Here is a 16,100-nt window from a genome sequence, read left to right on the forward strand (position 1 = left end):
ACTAATAAAGAGACCATTAGGAGTGGGTGAAACTTCAAGACCAAGAAAGTAGCTGAGAGAACCAAAATCTTTGGTAGCAAACTCAGATAAAGCTTGCGAGTAAAGCTGTCAATAAGAGATGAGTTTTTGCCGGTAACAATAATGTCATCAACATAAATAAGCAAATAGATAAGGTTAGATTGCTGATGAAAGACAAAAAGTGACGTGTCAGCGCGACTGCAAGAAAACCTAAGTGTGAGAAGAAATGAGCTAAAACCTTGAAACCAAGCATGAGGAGCTTACTTTAAGCCATAGAGGGCTTTCTTATGTCATTTTCTTGTTCCCGAATGGTCTTCATACCCAGGAGGTTGTTCCATATGAACACGTTCAATAAGAGTTCCATTGAGAAAAACATTCTTGACATCAAGTTGTCGAAGACGCCATTTATTTGTGACTGCAATAGAAAGCACAACACGGACAGTGGTAGCTTTGACAACCGGACTGAAAGTGTCAGTGTAGTAAGACCAGGAACCTGAGTATAACCTTTGGCAACAAGACGAGCCTTGAAACGCTCAACGGATCCATCAGACAAATATTTAAAACGAAACACCCATTAAGAGCCCATGATGTTGGTGTTGGCAGGGCGAGGAACCAAAGTCCAAGTATCATTTTGTTGTAACGCTCGAATTTCTTCATCCATGACAGCCACCCAAGCAGGATTCTTAGCCACAGATTTGAATCATTTTGGCTCAATGGATGCAAAATACCAAAATGAAACCTGCAAGAGACTTGAATATACCATCTTTGGCTCGTGTGATCATAGGATGAGTGCCCAAAGAAGAGAAATCAACAGGAGATTCAATAGAGGTTGAATTAGAAGTCGAGGGTGGCAAAGTGGAACCTGCAAGAGAAGTATCAACCTACACAGATTCATCTACAAGGTCAGAACAAATATCACATGGGGATGAACTGGATCGAGGAATGTGCGGTGATGAAGTGGTAGGGGGGGATGAATCAATATGATGAAGATGTAGTTCCAAGAAATTTGAAATAGGAATAGAGGAAAGAGGTTGGGTCTGGGAGCTAGGGATAGCAGGAAAGTGAGTTTCATCAAATTGAGCATGGCAGGTGATATATAGCTTAGTGGTGGCAAGATCAAGATAGCGAAACCCTTTATGAGCAGGACTATAACCCAAAAAAATACAAGGACTGCTGTGGGGAGAAAGCTTGTTAGGCATATAAGCATGCAAATAAGGATAAACACGACAACCAAAGGGATGAAAATTGTCATAATGTGGAGTGTAGCCATAAAGAAGTTCAAAGGGTGACTTACCTCCAAGAAGTGGAGTAGGCAACCGGTTGATAATATAAGCTGCAGTGCTAAAGGCGTCACCCAAAAACGAGGAGAAAGATGAGAGTGAAAGAGAAGGGCCAAGCCAGTCTTAGTCACATGACGATGTTTTCTCTCAGCATGACCATTTTGAGCAGGTGTATATGGACAAGAGAGTTGATGGTGGATGCCAGAATTACGTAAATGAGTTTTGAAACAAGTACTAGTAAATTCGGTACCACCATTGCTTTGAAATACCTTGATACGAGAAGGATATTGATTTTCCGCAAATTTTTGAAATTGAAGAAAAATATCAAAAAAATCAGATTTAAATTTTAAAGGGTAAAACCAAGTGAATCAAGAATAATCATCAATAAAAATAGCATAATAAAAAAAACTCGAATTTGATTTGACGGGAGAAGGACCCCAAAGATCACAATGAATAAGATCTAACACATGAGAAGACCTACGTTCATTGTGGGAATAAGGCAATTGATGACTTTTCGCAAGCTGACAAGTATTACATAATGATGGAGAAGGCAATAAAGACGTAAGAGAAATATGACATTTTCTATTTAAAAAAGAAATAACATAATGATTTACATGACCCAGACGAGCATGCCATAAATCATATGAAGCACGTAAAGATTTGTTTCTAAGGCTGAAATAAAAGCAGAGTTGTCGCGCTCCAGCACATATAGCCCTCCATCTCTTTTACCGGTTGCCACCACTCTTCCTGTTTGACGATTCTGGATAGTAATAAGATTATTAGTAATCTAACGGAGAGAGGAAAATCAGACGTTAATTTACTTATGGAAAGAAGATTTTTAGTGAGGTGAGGGACAACCAAGACATCTAATAAGTGAATATTTGGAACAGGAGAAAGAGTACCGATGTGAGTAATGGGTAGGGATGCACCGTTTCCTACGATCACAGAGTCCTTACCCGTGTAATTTTTAGACTAATCCAGAATAGATGGGTCGGCAGTCATATGAGTCAAAGCTCCAGTGTCTAGAGACCAATCAGCAGCATCGGGTCCAGTAATAGAACATGACGTGTTAAAGGCTTCAGCAAGGTGAGCATGAGAAGAATCAGGTCGAACATATCGTTGGTTGCAGCGGTCAGCATAATGGCCCTCTTTGCAGCATATTTGGCAGTAAGGTGGTCGACAACCCTGACTTGAGTGGGTTCGTCCTCGATTATAAGAGTTGTTTTTGTGAGAATAAGAACGACCTCGTTGGTTGGTAAAGGAAGCAGGGTGGCTTCCATGGGTGCGACCACGATTAGTGGTTGTAAATGCTGTAGGAGTGGAGTCAGAGGACTCAAGGGAGTGTTGGAACAACTCAAAACTTTCAGCTTTAGAGACTAAATCTGCAAAACAGGGGATAGGGGTGAAAGCCATCTGAACAGTAGAAAAAGCTGAAAATTCGGTGCCGAGTTCACGAAGGAACCTGTGCACTTTATCAATGTCCTAGACGGGTCTGCCAATGACATGAAGTTGGTCACAAATTTTTTTGAAGGCACGGGCATACTCAGCAACAGGTTTGGTGCCACGTTTCATCAACTGCAAGTCATCTTGAGTCTCAGTTCACGAGCTTTCGACTGATGGTTGAACGTAGTTTCCAACGCAAGCCAAACATCACGTGCAGTAGAGAGACTACGACAATAGCCATGGCTTCCTCAGTGAGAGAGGAGAGCAAGAGACAGAGAAGTCATTGATCGGCTGCTCTCCATACCAAATATTTGGGGTTGAGTGTTGAGGAGGTTTCTGGTTCAAAACGAGGTGGTGAACCATAGTTCCATCGACATAGCCCAGCATGTCTTGACTCTCAAGAAGAGGGAGAAGTTGGCCTTTTCAGAGAAGATAATTGGAGGAAGAAAGTTTGATGGTGATCATATGGATTAGAGTATCGAAAGGAAGAAGATGATAAGAAGATTCGGAAGCCATAGAGAAGAAAGAATCAGGGTTGTTAAACTGAAAGGGCTCTGATACATGTGAATGTTTGCTGAATCCACCACACCTAAATGGTGGTGAGAGTTCTCTTATTTATAATTATTTACAGAATACAAAAATATGGTAAATTACAAATAATATGGAAATAGCTATAAAAGAAAAGAATAATAAATGAATACAATATATTTGCCTTTAAGAAAAGGGCAAATATGGTAACCTGTAATGTAAGGCAAATATCTAGATATTTGCCTTATAATGAACGGTCAACTATTCTTAATAGTGTGTTTCCAACTTTACAAGATATCAGTTGTGCACCAGGAGTAACTCTGTTCAACAAGTGTTCTTGAAGCCGCGTCCATTATGTGTGAGAAGCAAATAATCAAGAACAGTGACAACTATTTTTTCATTGAAATGAAACGTGATACACTCCTCGAAAGGGACCAACTCTTCTAAGTTATTCCCATCTTCATGAAACAACGGTTCAATTTGTATTGTCCACTTAGAAAGTTGACGGCAAGAACTAGCCTCTTTTACTGCAACCTGATATGAACACGACCAAAGAATTTTTAGATATTACGGTCCAATTACAACGATAAGAGACAAGAAGTTTCAACCAGCTTTAGTCACTTATATTTACGCTACGGTAAGCTCATCATAAGAAATTCTAAAAGACTTTGGAGACATTCGTTACATTTTGTGATGCATTAAATGCATTTTAATTTACATTTAATGAATTCATAGTTGAAATTATGGAACTAGCTAAAAAAAAAAAAAAAAATAGTTATTAGACATATTTCATTTATTTATTATTTTAATTATAATTTAAATATATTTTTTTATTGTTATTTAAGATAGTTTTTAATGTAGAAGTTAGGTTATATTATATGTTACCATATTCCACCCTTAACTAGTCATTTTAGTAGGGAGGTTAGGTGTATTTCTGATTAAGCCATTTTAATATGAAGGCTGTGTCTAAGTTAAAGTTGTCAAAGCAATATAAAGCCTTCTTTTCGGTATACTTTATATATTGGAATGAAAATTCATTTTCCAAATTCTTGTGTTTAGAACTTATATGCTAGAGTAATTCAAGTGGTATTTGATCAAATCTCTGGTGAAGTGATTCGAATTATGAGTTTAGAAACTAAGTTTTCTTTACTCTTGTTGATCTTGATCATCAAGATAATCTATTTCAAAACTTTCCTTTAGGTTATTTCATGATACAACCCCTAGCATTATTCTTCTTATGTCGATGAATCTTTGGTACACCTTGAGATTATCTCTTTTCCAAATTTAGACTCCTAAGTTCTTGCACATGAGGATGGTTCTTCCTCCTAAGTTCTTGGCACATGAAGATGGTTCTTGCTTTATTGATGAGTAAAACTTCTCCCAACTAAAGACGTCTCGTTTCAACCCCCAAAGCTATTTTGATTATGACTCACAACTGTCCTACCCAATCTGGCATTCGTGATGCACTTTTGAAGTCTTCAATTAACCTTTGGGTTCATTTATCTGACTGTCTTGTTTGACAATTTTTCGTACATATTCGATAACATCTTCAAGAGATTTAACATTGTCTTCTCCTTGACGATATCAAACGTCACGTTTCTGGACAACCATAGAAGCATATTGATCTATGATCTTCCTGAAGGGAATGAACTCTTCATCCACGTAGCAGAAGCATTGGGAACCGTTTCGATTTTTATTAAGAATTAAAACAAAGCAATAAATAGAAGAGTAAGAACTCTACCTTTGTAGAAACCCTAGCTTGCAAGACTCCTCGGAATATTCAAACCATGCAGAAGTTCTTCAACATTCCACAAGATCTTCCTTACTATGACTCGAACACAAGGTCAAGGCTTGTGGGAGCCTCTTGAAAGAAAATCCCAAAGGGATTGGAGAAAAAGTTTCGAAAATTCTCTGGAGATATAATTTCATTCGTGGTAGAGATTGATGTATCTTTGACTAAACCCGAGGGTCCTATTTATAGAGACTCTTGGAGAATATTTGCCAAATAATATATTTGCATATTTAATATATTAGAATATTATACCTTATATAAATCATATTTAGATATTATAAGATATCCTAATATATTTAATTAATTTGAATCTTATTCAAATTTCAAATATATTTTTATTTAATTTAATGTATCAAATACATCCATGAATTTAATATTTAATTGCATCAAATACAATAAATATATTTTTTTCTTTCTAATATATCTAATATATTAAATATTCATTTGAACCCTTCAAATTAATATATTTTTCTCCATTTATATTTAATATATCTAATATATTAAATATTAATTTGAACTCTTCCAATTAAACATATTTTCTCTATTTATTAAATATTAATTTGACATGTCAAATTAAATTTATTTTCTCCTTTATATTTAATATATCTAATATATTAAATATGAATTTGAACACTTTAAATTTTCTTTCAAATAAATTGAACCTTTTAGCATTACTATGAACTAGCAAGGGACCTTATGGACCTACAAATTATAAGCTCAAATGATACAAAATTAATTAATTAAACTATTTAATTAATAAGTTCTATTCATTAAGTCTAGGTCACTCCACTATAGATCTAGAGTTGCACTCTTATGCACTGTAGGACAAGTTGTGTCCATCGATATAATTATTACAAGCAAGTCGATCCTTCACGAGTTGTTCATAATTACAACTGGGTCAAAAGTTCGTTTTACCCCTGTAATTACGTCTTTCACCTTAAGTACCACTGATTCTCTAATGAACAATTTGTCTATGATCTAATCATAAACCAAGTCCCTCTCGGGCCAATAAGAGGGTGGGCCCCATTGTTCAAATCCCGAAATCAGTACTTAAGAGAACAACTCATCTACTTTCCTTAAATGGAAAGGAGTGAATTTCATCTCATGATATTATGTTCCCAACTTCCTATTTGGTCAAGTCCCCAAAATAGTAGGCATACTGAATCGGCTAAAAGAGTCATTCTCACCCATGTAAATTAAAGGACAAGCTCTCACAGGCAGGAGTTCATAACTCACTCGGGATTAAGATCGATTCGCATATGATCATCATGTGAAATATTAATCTTCTCAATTAACGGATTTATAAAGAGAGATTAAATATTTCTTGGTTCAGTCTTATACAAACTCATTGTATAGGATACCCCCACTTACATGTCTCCACATGAACGATTTGGATCAAATCATTTGTAACGATTACAAAGTAGGTCGTATCAATAGTGTTACTAGGATAAGGCACCCAACCTTATCCATATACTATAGACTTTTTAGGTTATTACTTAAACATGATCCTCTTGTATGTCAACCACATATTGTTCAAGATTATATTAATAATCTTGGATTTTCATACCATTGATAACAATTAAATTATAAATAAAATAATAAAAATTATTGTTAAAAACTAAATAATTAATTATGAGGCTTTAGGGCATTAATTCCAACATGCGAAATACCGCTCCCGAGGAGAACTGCCTTAGAACACAAGCGAAAACGCGCCGGTGCCACAAATTTGGTGTCCAACCATCGAATTGGGGCATTCCCCACTACAATTCCGAGAAATATTTTTTCCGCATGCATGCGAAAAACGGCTCCTGAGGAGAACTACCCTATAACGCAAGCGAAAACGCGCTAGTGTCACGAATTTGGTTCTCAACCATCGAACTGGGGCCTTCCCCACTGCAAATGCCAAGAAATATTTTTTTTCGCATGCGTACAAAAAAACCACTCTCGAGGAGAATCGCCCTAGGACACTTTAGTTACGAAGAATCTGTGAAGGATTGACTTACTAATCATGGTTATTTCAAATGGATAGAAATATATCTATAGTGAGGGGAGTGTAACTACTAGGCTATAGTGGAGTGTCCTAGTAGTTAACGAATGTTGGTTAACAAGGTTAATGAGTTTAGCCGGTTAATCTCGGATAGTTGGAGCCCATGATCTATAGGTCCATTAGGTCCCCCTGCTAAATCATATCGGGCTAAACCATAGAACAGTGTGACGAGTGAGTTTGAAGTGTTCAAATTCAAATTAGGAAATATGTACTAAATATGATATATTAACCGCATTTTTTTTTATTTACGAAATAAACTAAAAGAGAGAATCAAAGATATTTAAATAAGATTTAGATATTTTAATCAATATGAGTTGGAATGGATTGAGATTGACATTTGAATTAATGTTAAATATTAATTAAATTATTTAATTAATCATTTAATATTACTTTAATTTGAAATTAATTATTTAAATTAATTTTTGAATTAAAATGGAGAAAGTCCAAAGGTTGACTTCACCCCATGTAAAAATCGATGTTTGAGTTAGTGAGGGCCAAAATTTGGTTTAACAAAACTTGCATGTTTGTCAAAAAAAAAAAAAAAAAAAAAACCCAAAAATTTGAGTGGAATTTTGAGTGTTAAAATTTGGTAATCTCAAATTTGCATGAACAGGTAAATATGACTCTATAAATAGAGTGATCAAGTATATGGAAAGTCTTTTTGGAAAAACCTTGAGAAAAACTCTCACAAACTCTCTTTTCACCTATATTAAATCTCTTTTAGTCACTCACAAGATTCCACAATCCTCTAAGGCCGAAAAATAGTAGGGAAGACACTAGTGGTGGTTCGAAACCGGTTTGTGAGGAAAAATGAATTTGAACTACAAAAGGTTAGTACTCAAACTCCTTGAGTTTTAATACTTATGAACATGCTAGCTAGTTTATTATAATTGATGTACTTAGAGTGTCTAAGATCCAAATTACTTCGGCATGTGTCATAATAATACCATCAGGCCCCAACTTGATGGTTGGGGGCTAAATTTCATGCACCGGCGCATTTTCGCTTGTGTTTTACGGCGGTTCCAAAAAGCCGCCCCCACGGGTGCATTTTTTTGCATGCACAAAAAAATATTTCTCGGCATTTTGGTGGAGAAGGCCCCAACTTGACGGCTGAATTTCGTGCAGTGGCGCGTTTCGCTTGCATTCTAGGGTGGTTCTTAAAATCCGCCCCATGGGTGTGTTTTCTTTTGCACACACGCAAAAAAAAAATTTCCCGGCATTTTGGTGGGGAAGCCCCTAACTCAATGGTTGGGGATTGAATTTCACGCACCGGTACGTTTTCGCTTGCGTTCTAGGGCGGTTTCAAAAAGCCGTCCCACGGGTGCGTTTTTTCGCACGCACACGAAAAAATATTTCTCGACATTTTGGTGGAGAAGGCCCCAACTCGACGATTGGGGGTTGAATTTCGCGCACCAGCGCGTTTTCGCTTGCGTTCTAGGGTGGTTCCGAAAATTCGCCCCATGGGTGCGATTTTTTCGCACACACGCAAAAAAAAATTTCTCAGCATTTTGGTGGGGAAGGCCCCAACTAGATGGTTGGGGGATGAATTTCACGCACTAGCTCGTTTTCGCTTGCGTTCTAGGGGGCGAGCCCCACGGGTGCGTTTTTTTCGCACGCATGTAAAAAAATATTTCTCAGAATTTTGGTGGGGCGAGACTTATTTAAAACCCACCCTAGAACGCAAGTGAAAACGCGTCGGTTTCGCAAAATTTGGCTCCCACCCATCAAGTTGGGGCATTCCACACCCCATGCCAAGAAATAATTTTTTCGTTTCCGAGCTAAAAAACTACCCCATTTCAAAACCGCCCTGGAATGCAAGCAAGAACGCGCCGGTTTCGCAAAACTCGTATCCGAACCATCGAGTTGGGACATTCCCCACCCTAATTCCTAGAATAATTTTTTTGCTACCGAGCGAAAAAACCGCCCCATTTCAAAACCACCCTAGAACGCAATCAAGGGCGGCGGTTTCGCAAAATTCGGCTCCCAACCATCAAGTTGGGGCATTCCCCACCTCAACACCAAGAAATAGTTTTTTCAATACCGAGCGAAAAAACCACCCCATTTCAAAACTCAAAACCGCCCTAGATCGCAAGCGAAACGCGCCAGTTTCGCAAAATTCAGCACCCAACCATCAGGTTGGGGCATTCCCCACCCTAACGCCAAGAAATAATTTTTTCGATACCGAGCTAAAAAATCGCCCGATTTCAAAACTACCCGACAACCCAAGCTAGAACACGCCAGTTTCGCAAAATTCGGCTACAAACCATCGAGGTGGGGAATTCCCCACCCCAACGCCAAGAAATAATTTTTTCACTACCGAGCGAAAAAACCACCCTAAAATGCAAGTGAAAACGCACCAGTTTTGCAAAATTCGACTCCCAACCATCGAGTTGGGGCATTCCCCACCCCAACGCCAAGAAATAATTTTTTCGCTACTGAGCGAAAGAACCGCCCCATTTCAATACTCAAAACCGCCCTAGAACGCAAACGAGAACGCATCGATTTCGCAAAATTCAACTCCCAACCATCGGGTTGGAGTATTCCCCACCCCAACGCCAAGAAATAATTTTTTCACTACCGAGCAAAAAAACCGCCCCATTTAAAAACTCAAAATCGCCCTAGAATGCAAGCGAGAACACAACAGTTTCGCAAAATTCGGCTCCCAACCATTGGGTTGGGGCATTGCCAACCCCAACGCCAAGAAATAGTTTTTTCGGTATCGAGCGAAAAAACCGCCCCATTTCAAAACTCAAAACCACCCTAGAATGCAAGCGAGAATGCGCCGATTTCACAAAATTCGGCACCCAACCATCGGGTTGGAGCATTCCTCACCCCAACACCAAGAAATAATTTTTTCGCTACTAAGAGAAAATACCACCCGATTTCAAAACTGCCCTAGAATGCAAGCTAGAACGTGCCGGTTTTGCTAAATTCGGCTCCCAACCATCGAGGTGGGCAATTCCCCACCCGAAGGCCAAGAAATAATTTTTTCGCTACCGAGTGAAAAAACCGCCCTAGAACGCAAGCGAGAACACGCTGGTTTCGCAAAATTCGGCTCCCAACCATCAAGTTGGAGCATTCCCCACCTCAACACCAAGAAATAATTTTTGCGCTACCGAGCGAAAAAACCACCCCATTTCAAAACTCAAAATCGCCTAGAACGCAAGCGAGAACTCGCCGGTTTCGCAAAATTCGGCTCCCAACCATCGATTGGGGCATTCCCTGTTGGGTTTCATGTCCTAAAAGTCATAGTTTGTAAATAAAAACATATTCTATTTTCAATAAAGTTATTATTTATGTTTATTCAGTAACGATTGTTATTGAATAAAGTGAATTTTACAATCATTAATTTAAATCCAATAAACTAAGAACACTCTAGCTATAGTATGATTACTTGAACTATATGTAGTGATATAAGAGTAGATCAAGTTCAAGTATATAGTCAAAAAAATCTATAGTACAGAGATAAGACTGAGTACCTTGTTCTGGGGACACTATGGATGTGACCCACTTTGTATATGATATAAACAATGTGATCACTAAATTGTACATGTGGAGACATGTGAGTGGGGGCGTCCTATGCAATGAGTATTGGATAAGATCGGACCATGAAAAAAATCACTCTCACTTTATAATGCCATTTACTATTGAGACTGATTTTTTCATTCGATGAACTAGGTAACTCAACCTTAATCCTGAGCTAACTATAAGCTCTTATTTATTCTGAGTTATTCTTAGATTTACATGGGTGAGAGTGGCCCGAGTTTGCTAACTCAATAAGCCTCCCATTTTAGGGGTAAGACTGGGTAACTGGAGACATAGGGTGCAAGATAGAATTCACTCCTACCCGCTTTTAAGGATAGTAGAGAGGTTGTTCTCTTAAGTACTGACTCCAAGTTTTGAAAAAGGGGCCCCACCCTCTCATTGGCCGGAGAGGGATTCGGTTTGGTGGTTGGATAACAAACCAATTGTTCATTAGAGGATTAGTGAGACTTAATGAACGAGTAACTTTAGGGGTAAAATGGTAAATTGACCCAGCTCTAGTTACAAACAACCTGTGAAGGATCGACTCACTAATCATGGTTATATCAAAAGGACAAAAATATATCTATAGTGAGGGGAGTGCAACTACTAGGCTATAGTGGAGTGTCCTAGTAGTTAACGAATCGTTGGAGCCTATGATCTATAGGTCCATTAGGTACCCCTGCTAGCTCATATTGGACAAAACCTTATAACAGTGTGACGAGTGATTTCGAAGTGTTTGGATTCAAATAGGGAATATGCATACATATATATGATATATTTAACCGCATTTTGTTTTAATTACATAACTATAAATAGAGTGATCGAGGTACATGTAAATTCTTCTTTAAAAACTTTGAGAAAATCTCTCAAAACTCTCTCTTTACATATACTAAATACCTATCAAGTTTAGTTACTCACCGGATTCCACAACCCGTTCTAAGGCCGGAGATTAGTAGGGAAGACACTAGTCATGGTTCGAAATCGGTTCGTGAGGAAAAAGAAATTTGAACTACAAAAAGTTAGTATTCAAACTCATTGAGTTTTAATGCTTTTGAACATGTTAGCTAATTTACTATAATTGATGTACTTAAAGTGCCTAAAATCCAAATTGCTTCCACAGGTGTTTAACACCCTCAATTGGTATCAGAGTCAGGTTTTAGGAACTTTATTTACATTAATTTGAGCATGATGGGTACCATTTGATGAATGAAATTTTGTGGTGGCTAAAGTGGATGTTTATGGTTTTAGCATTTTTTTTTATGGTTCCATTTGATACAATTATTGTAATTGGCCTCATGTGTATGGGCTTTAATGAGGGAAGAAAGATCGGTAATTTTTATGGAGTCATTAGAGTCCATTTTAGGTTGTAATTGATCGATAATGAAAACAAAAGCAAGCTGAACCAAAGAAGAAGATGGAAGAGGCGGTTTGGGTGTTTTTCTGCCGGTTGGGGTCCGGTTCAACGTTTTTAAGGGTTGGTTCGACCGGTTCGCGATCCTGTTCAAGTTGTTTTTAATTATTAATGTAATAATTTAGTTAATTGCTTGCTTTAAAATGCCAAAACCAATCCACTTTAATGTGTTTAATTAATTATGCATTATGAATGTATGTTTTAATTAAATAGAAAATTTATATGCATAAAGTATGTCATATAAATTTAAAATACCACTATAGGCTAAGCATGTTTCATGCATTACAAGTATGTTATAAGTGTTAGAATGTGTAGTATGCATGTTTAGGGTTCCATGAGTGATAGATGTGAATTGTTATATTATTGCATGGAATGGATGATTATATAATTGTTATATAAAGCATGTTAGATGCATGTTATAGGTTATTTTCAACGTCATAAAACGAGATAGACGTTAAAATCTAGAACAAAGATAAATGCATGCTCACTTAAGGTTAACAACCAAGCACGATCAAGTTAAAATAGGTCGATATCTTGTAAAACTGCGGTTACAAGAAAGCTCACCTGGCACGATCTTGTCTAAGGCTGGAGGTACTTAAGTTGACGGTTTACGGAACACCTGTTACCTGGAGATCCGGCCTCGTGTGACCCTGGAAGCGGCCTCCATTCGAAAGGTATTTGCATAAGTCAATAACATGGTGAATAGAGAAAGTATTTATAATAAGTGGGAGAAGGAAGTATATCAACACATCCTATGGTCTCCACCACTAGGTTGCACCGTGAGATTCCCATGTTCTGCCTGCATGTTGTCCTAAAGCAACTACCCATTTGGAGGGTCGTAACATGGGAGTCGGAATAACGCAAACTCCAGAAATTGATAGAATTTCTTAGGTTCATTCCCAACTTTGGTTTTTTTCATTTGATAGCATTGTTGGGACCAATCTCTCAGGTCTGAAAATGGCGGTTCACACTTACGAAAAATTACTAAGAATTAGTATATACTTGACCAAAGTGGCGATAACTAAAAGACTATAGGAATAAGAGTTATTCTGGGATTAGTGTTTAAGTCAAGAATGTCTTAGTTTAGTGAAAGAGTGATTGACTGCCTCTCGGTAGCAGTTACTCTAACTCACTAAAGTGTCATTGCAAATTAATAATTTTTGGGTACATTTTTACATTTGTTAAATTTGATTGGATTAAAAAAAAGGATTAAGTCAATTCAATAATAGAATTTGTTTTAAATCTCAGCATGTCAAGCTCAATAGTACAATTACTTGCTTCTGAGAAATTAAACGGTGATTATTACGCAACAAGAAAATTAGACCTAAACACAATACTTGTAAATCATGATTTGAGGTTTGTTTTAACTGAGGAATGTCCCCTAAACCCCAGCTCAAATGCAAACCGAACAATTTGGGATGCATATGACAAAAAGGGTAAGGGGAAAGATAAGATTTCTACTGACCACAAACGTAAGGTTCAAAATACACATAATGGAAAATGTTTCCATTGCAATGAAAACGAGCACTGAAAAAGTGACTGCCCAAAATACCTTGCAGGGAAGAAAGCTGAAAAGGCACAACAAGGTAAATATGATTTACTAATTGTAAAAATATGTTTAGTAGAGTATGATCACTCAACCTGGATACTGGATTCAGGGGCCACTAATCATATTTGTTCTTTTTCTCAGGAAACTAGTTTCTGGATAATGCTTGCGGAAGGCGAAATAACACTCAAGATTGGAACAGGAGAAGTTGTCTCAGCAAGATTAGTAGGAAATTTAAAGTTGTTTTTTTGGAGATAGATTCATTATATTATATAATGTACTTTTTGTTCCTCGAATAAAAAGAAATTTAATATCTATCTCTTGTTTATTAGGACAATTGTATAAAGTATTTTTTGAAATCAATGAAGTGTTCATTTGCAAAAGAGGTATTCATATTTGTTCTGCAAAACTAGAAAACAACTTATATATATGTTAAAATCGAGCGAAACAAAAGCTATTTTAAATACCATGATGTTTAAAACAGTTGAAACTCAAAATAAACACAAAAGATTTCTCATAATACCTATCTTTGACATTTAAGACTAGGGCACATTAATCTCAATAGGATTAAGAGATTGGTTAAAAGAGGACTTCTAAAACGGTTAGAAGACAACTCTTTACCTCCATGTGAGTTCTTTCTTGAGGGTAAAATGACTAAACGACCTTTTTCCGAAAAAAGGTTATAGAGCCAAATAAACCTTAGAACTCGTGCATACAGATCTTTGTTGTCCAATTGAATGTCCAAGTAGGAGGATATGAATATTTAATTAGTTTTATGGATGATTATTCAAGGTATGGCTATATATACCTAATGCATCACAAGTCCGAAGCTCTTGAAAAGTTCAGAGAGTATAAGATTGAGATTGAGAATCTATTAGGAAAAACTATTAAAACACTTTGATCAGATCGAGATGGAAAGTATATGGACTTAAGATTCCAGGACTATATGATATAACATGGAATAACGTCTTAACTCTCAGCCCCCTAGTATGCCTCAATAGAACGATGTATCAGAAAGGAGAAATAGAACTCTGTTAGACATGGTTCAGTCTATGATGAGTTTTGCTCAATTACCTGATTCGTTTTGGGGATATGTAATGGAGACTGTTGCATACATTTTGAACATGGTTTCTTCTAAAAGTGTTACAGAAACACCTTATGAGTTATGGAGAGGGCGTAAAGGTAGTATCAACAAACGCTACATTCTTAGAGGAATACCACGTAAGAAATCATCAACCTCACAGCAAACTAGTATTGAGTGATATTTCTAAAGAAGCTACTGATAAAACAAAAAGAGTTATTGATCAGGTAGGTCCTTCAACAAGAGTTGTTGATGGAGCTGGACACTTTTGGTCAATCACATCCTTCTCAAGAGTTGAGAATGCTTCGATGTAGTGGAGGGTAATAACTCAACCCGATCATTACTTGGGTTTGGCAGAAACACAGGTCATCATACCTGATGATGGCGTTGATGATCCATTGACCTATAAACAAACAATGAATGATGAAGATAGAGATCAGTATATCAAAGCCATGAATCTTGAAATGGAGTCAATGTACTTCAATACAGTATGGGAACTTGTAAATCAACCAGAAAGGGTAAAACCTATTGGTTGCTAATGAATCTATAAGAGGAAACGAGACCAAAGCGGTAAGGTGCCGACCTTTAAAGCTCGACTTGTAGCAAAGTGTTATACCCAAAGAGAGGGGGTGGACTATGAAGAAACCTTCTCTCCTGTTGTTATGCTTAAATCGATTAGAATACTCTTGTCCATTGCCACATATTATGATTATGAAATTTGGCAAATGAATGTCAAGACATCCTTTCTAAACGGAAATCTTGAGGAGAGTATCTATATGGCTCAACTAGAGGGGTTCATTGAACAGGATCACGAGCAAAGGGTTTTACGATCATTAATCTAAATCCAATAAACTAAGAACACTCTGGCTATAGTATGATTACTTGAACTATATGTAGTGATATAAGAGTGGATCAAGTTCAAGTATATAGTCAAAAAAATCTATAGTATAGGGATAAGGCTGAGTACCTTATTTTGGAGACACTATGGATGCGACCCACTTTGTATATGATATAAACAATGTGATCACTAAATTGTACATGTGGAGACATGTGACTAGGGGCGTCCTATACAATGAGTTATTGCATAAGATCATACCATGAAGAAAATCACTCTCACTTTATAATGCCGCTTACTATTGAGACTGATTTTTTCATTCGATGACCTAGGTAACTCCACCTTAATCTTGAGCTAACTATGAACTCCTGTTTATTCGAAATTATTCTTAGATTTGTTTGGGTGAGAGTGGCTCGAGTTCACTGACACAATAAGCCTCCCATTTCAAGGGTAAGACTGGTTGAATAGCTGGGGACATAGGGTGCAAAATAGAATTCACTCCTACTCGCTTTTAGAAATAGTAGAGAGGTTGTTCCCTTAAGTACTGACTTCAGGTCTTAAATAAGGGGCCCCACCCTCTAATTGGCCTGAGAG

The sequence above is a fragment of the Cucurbita maxima genome, unplaced genomic scaffold (genome assembly GCF_002738345.1).
Source record: "Cucurbita maxima cultivar Rimu unplaced genomic scaffold, Cmax_1.0 Cma_Scf00095, whole genome shotgun sequence".
In the NCBI taxonomy this organism is placed as follows: Eukaryota; Viridiplantae; Streptophyta; class Magnoliopsida; order Cucurbitales; family Cucurbitaceae; genus Cucurbita; species Cucurbita maxima.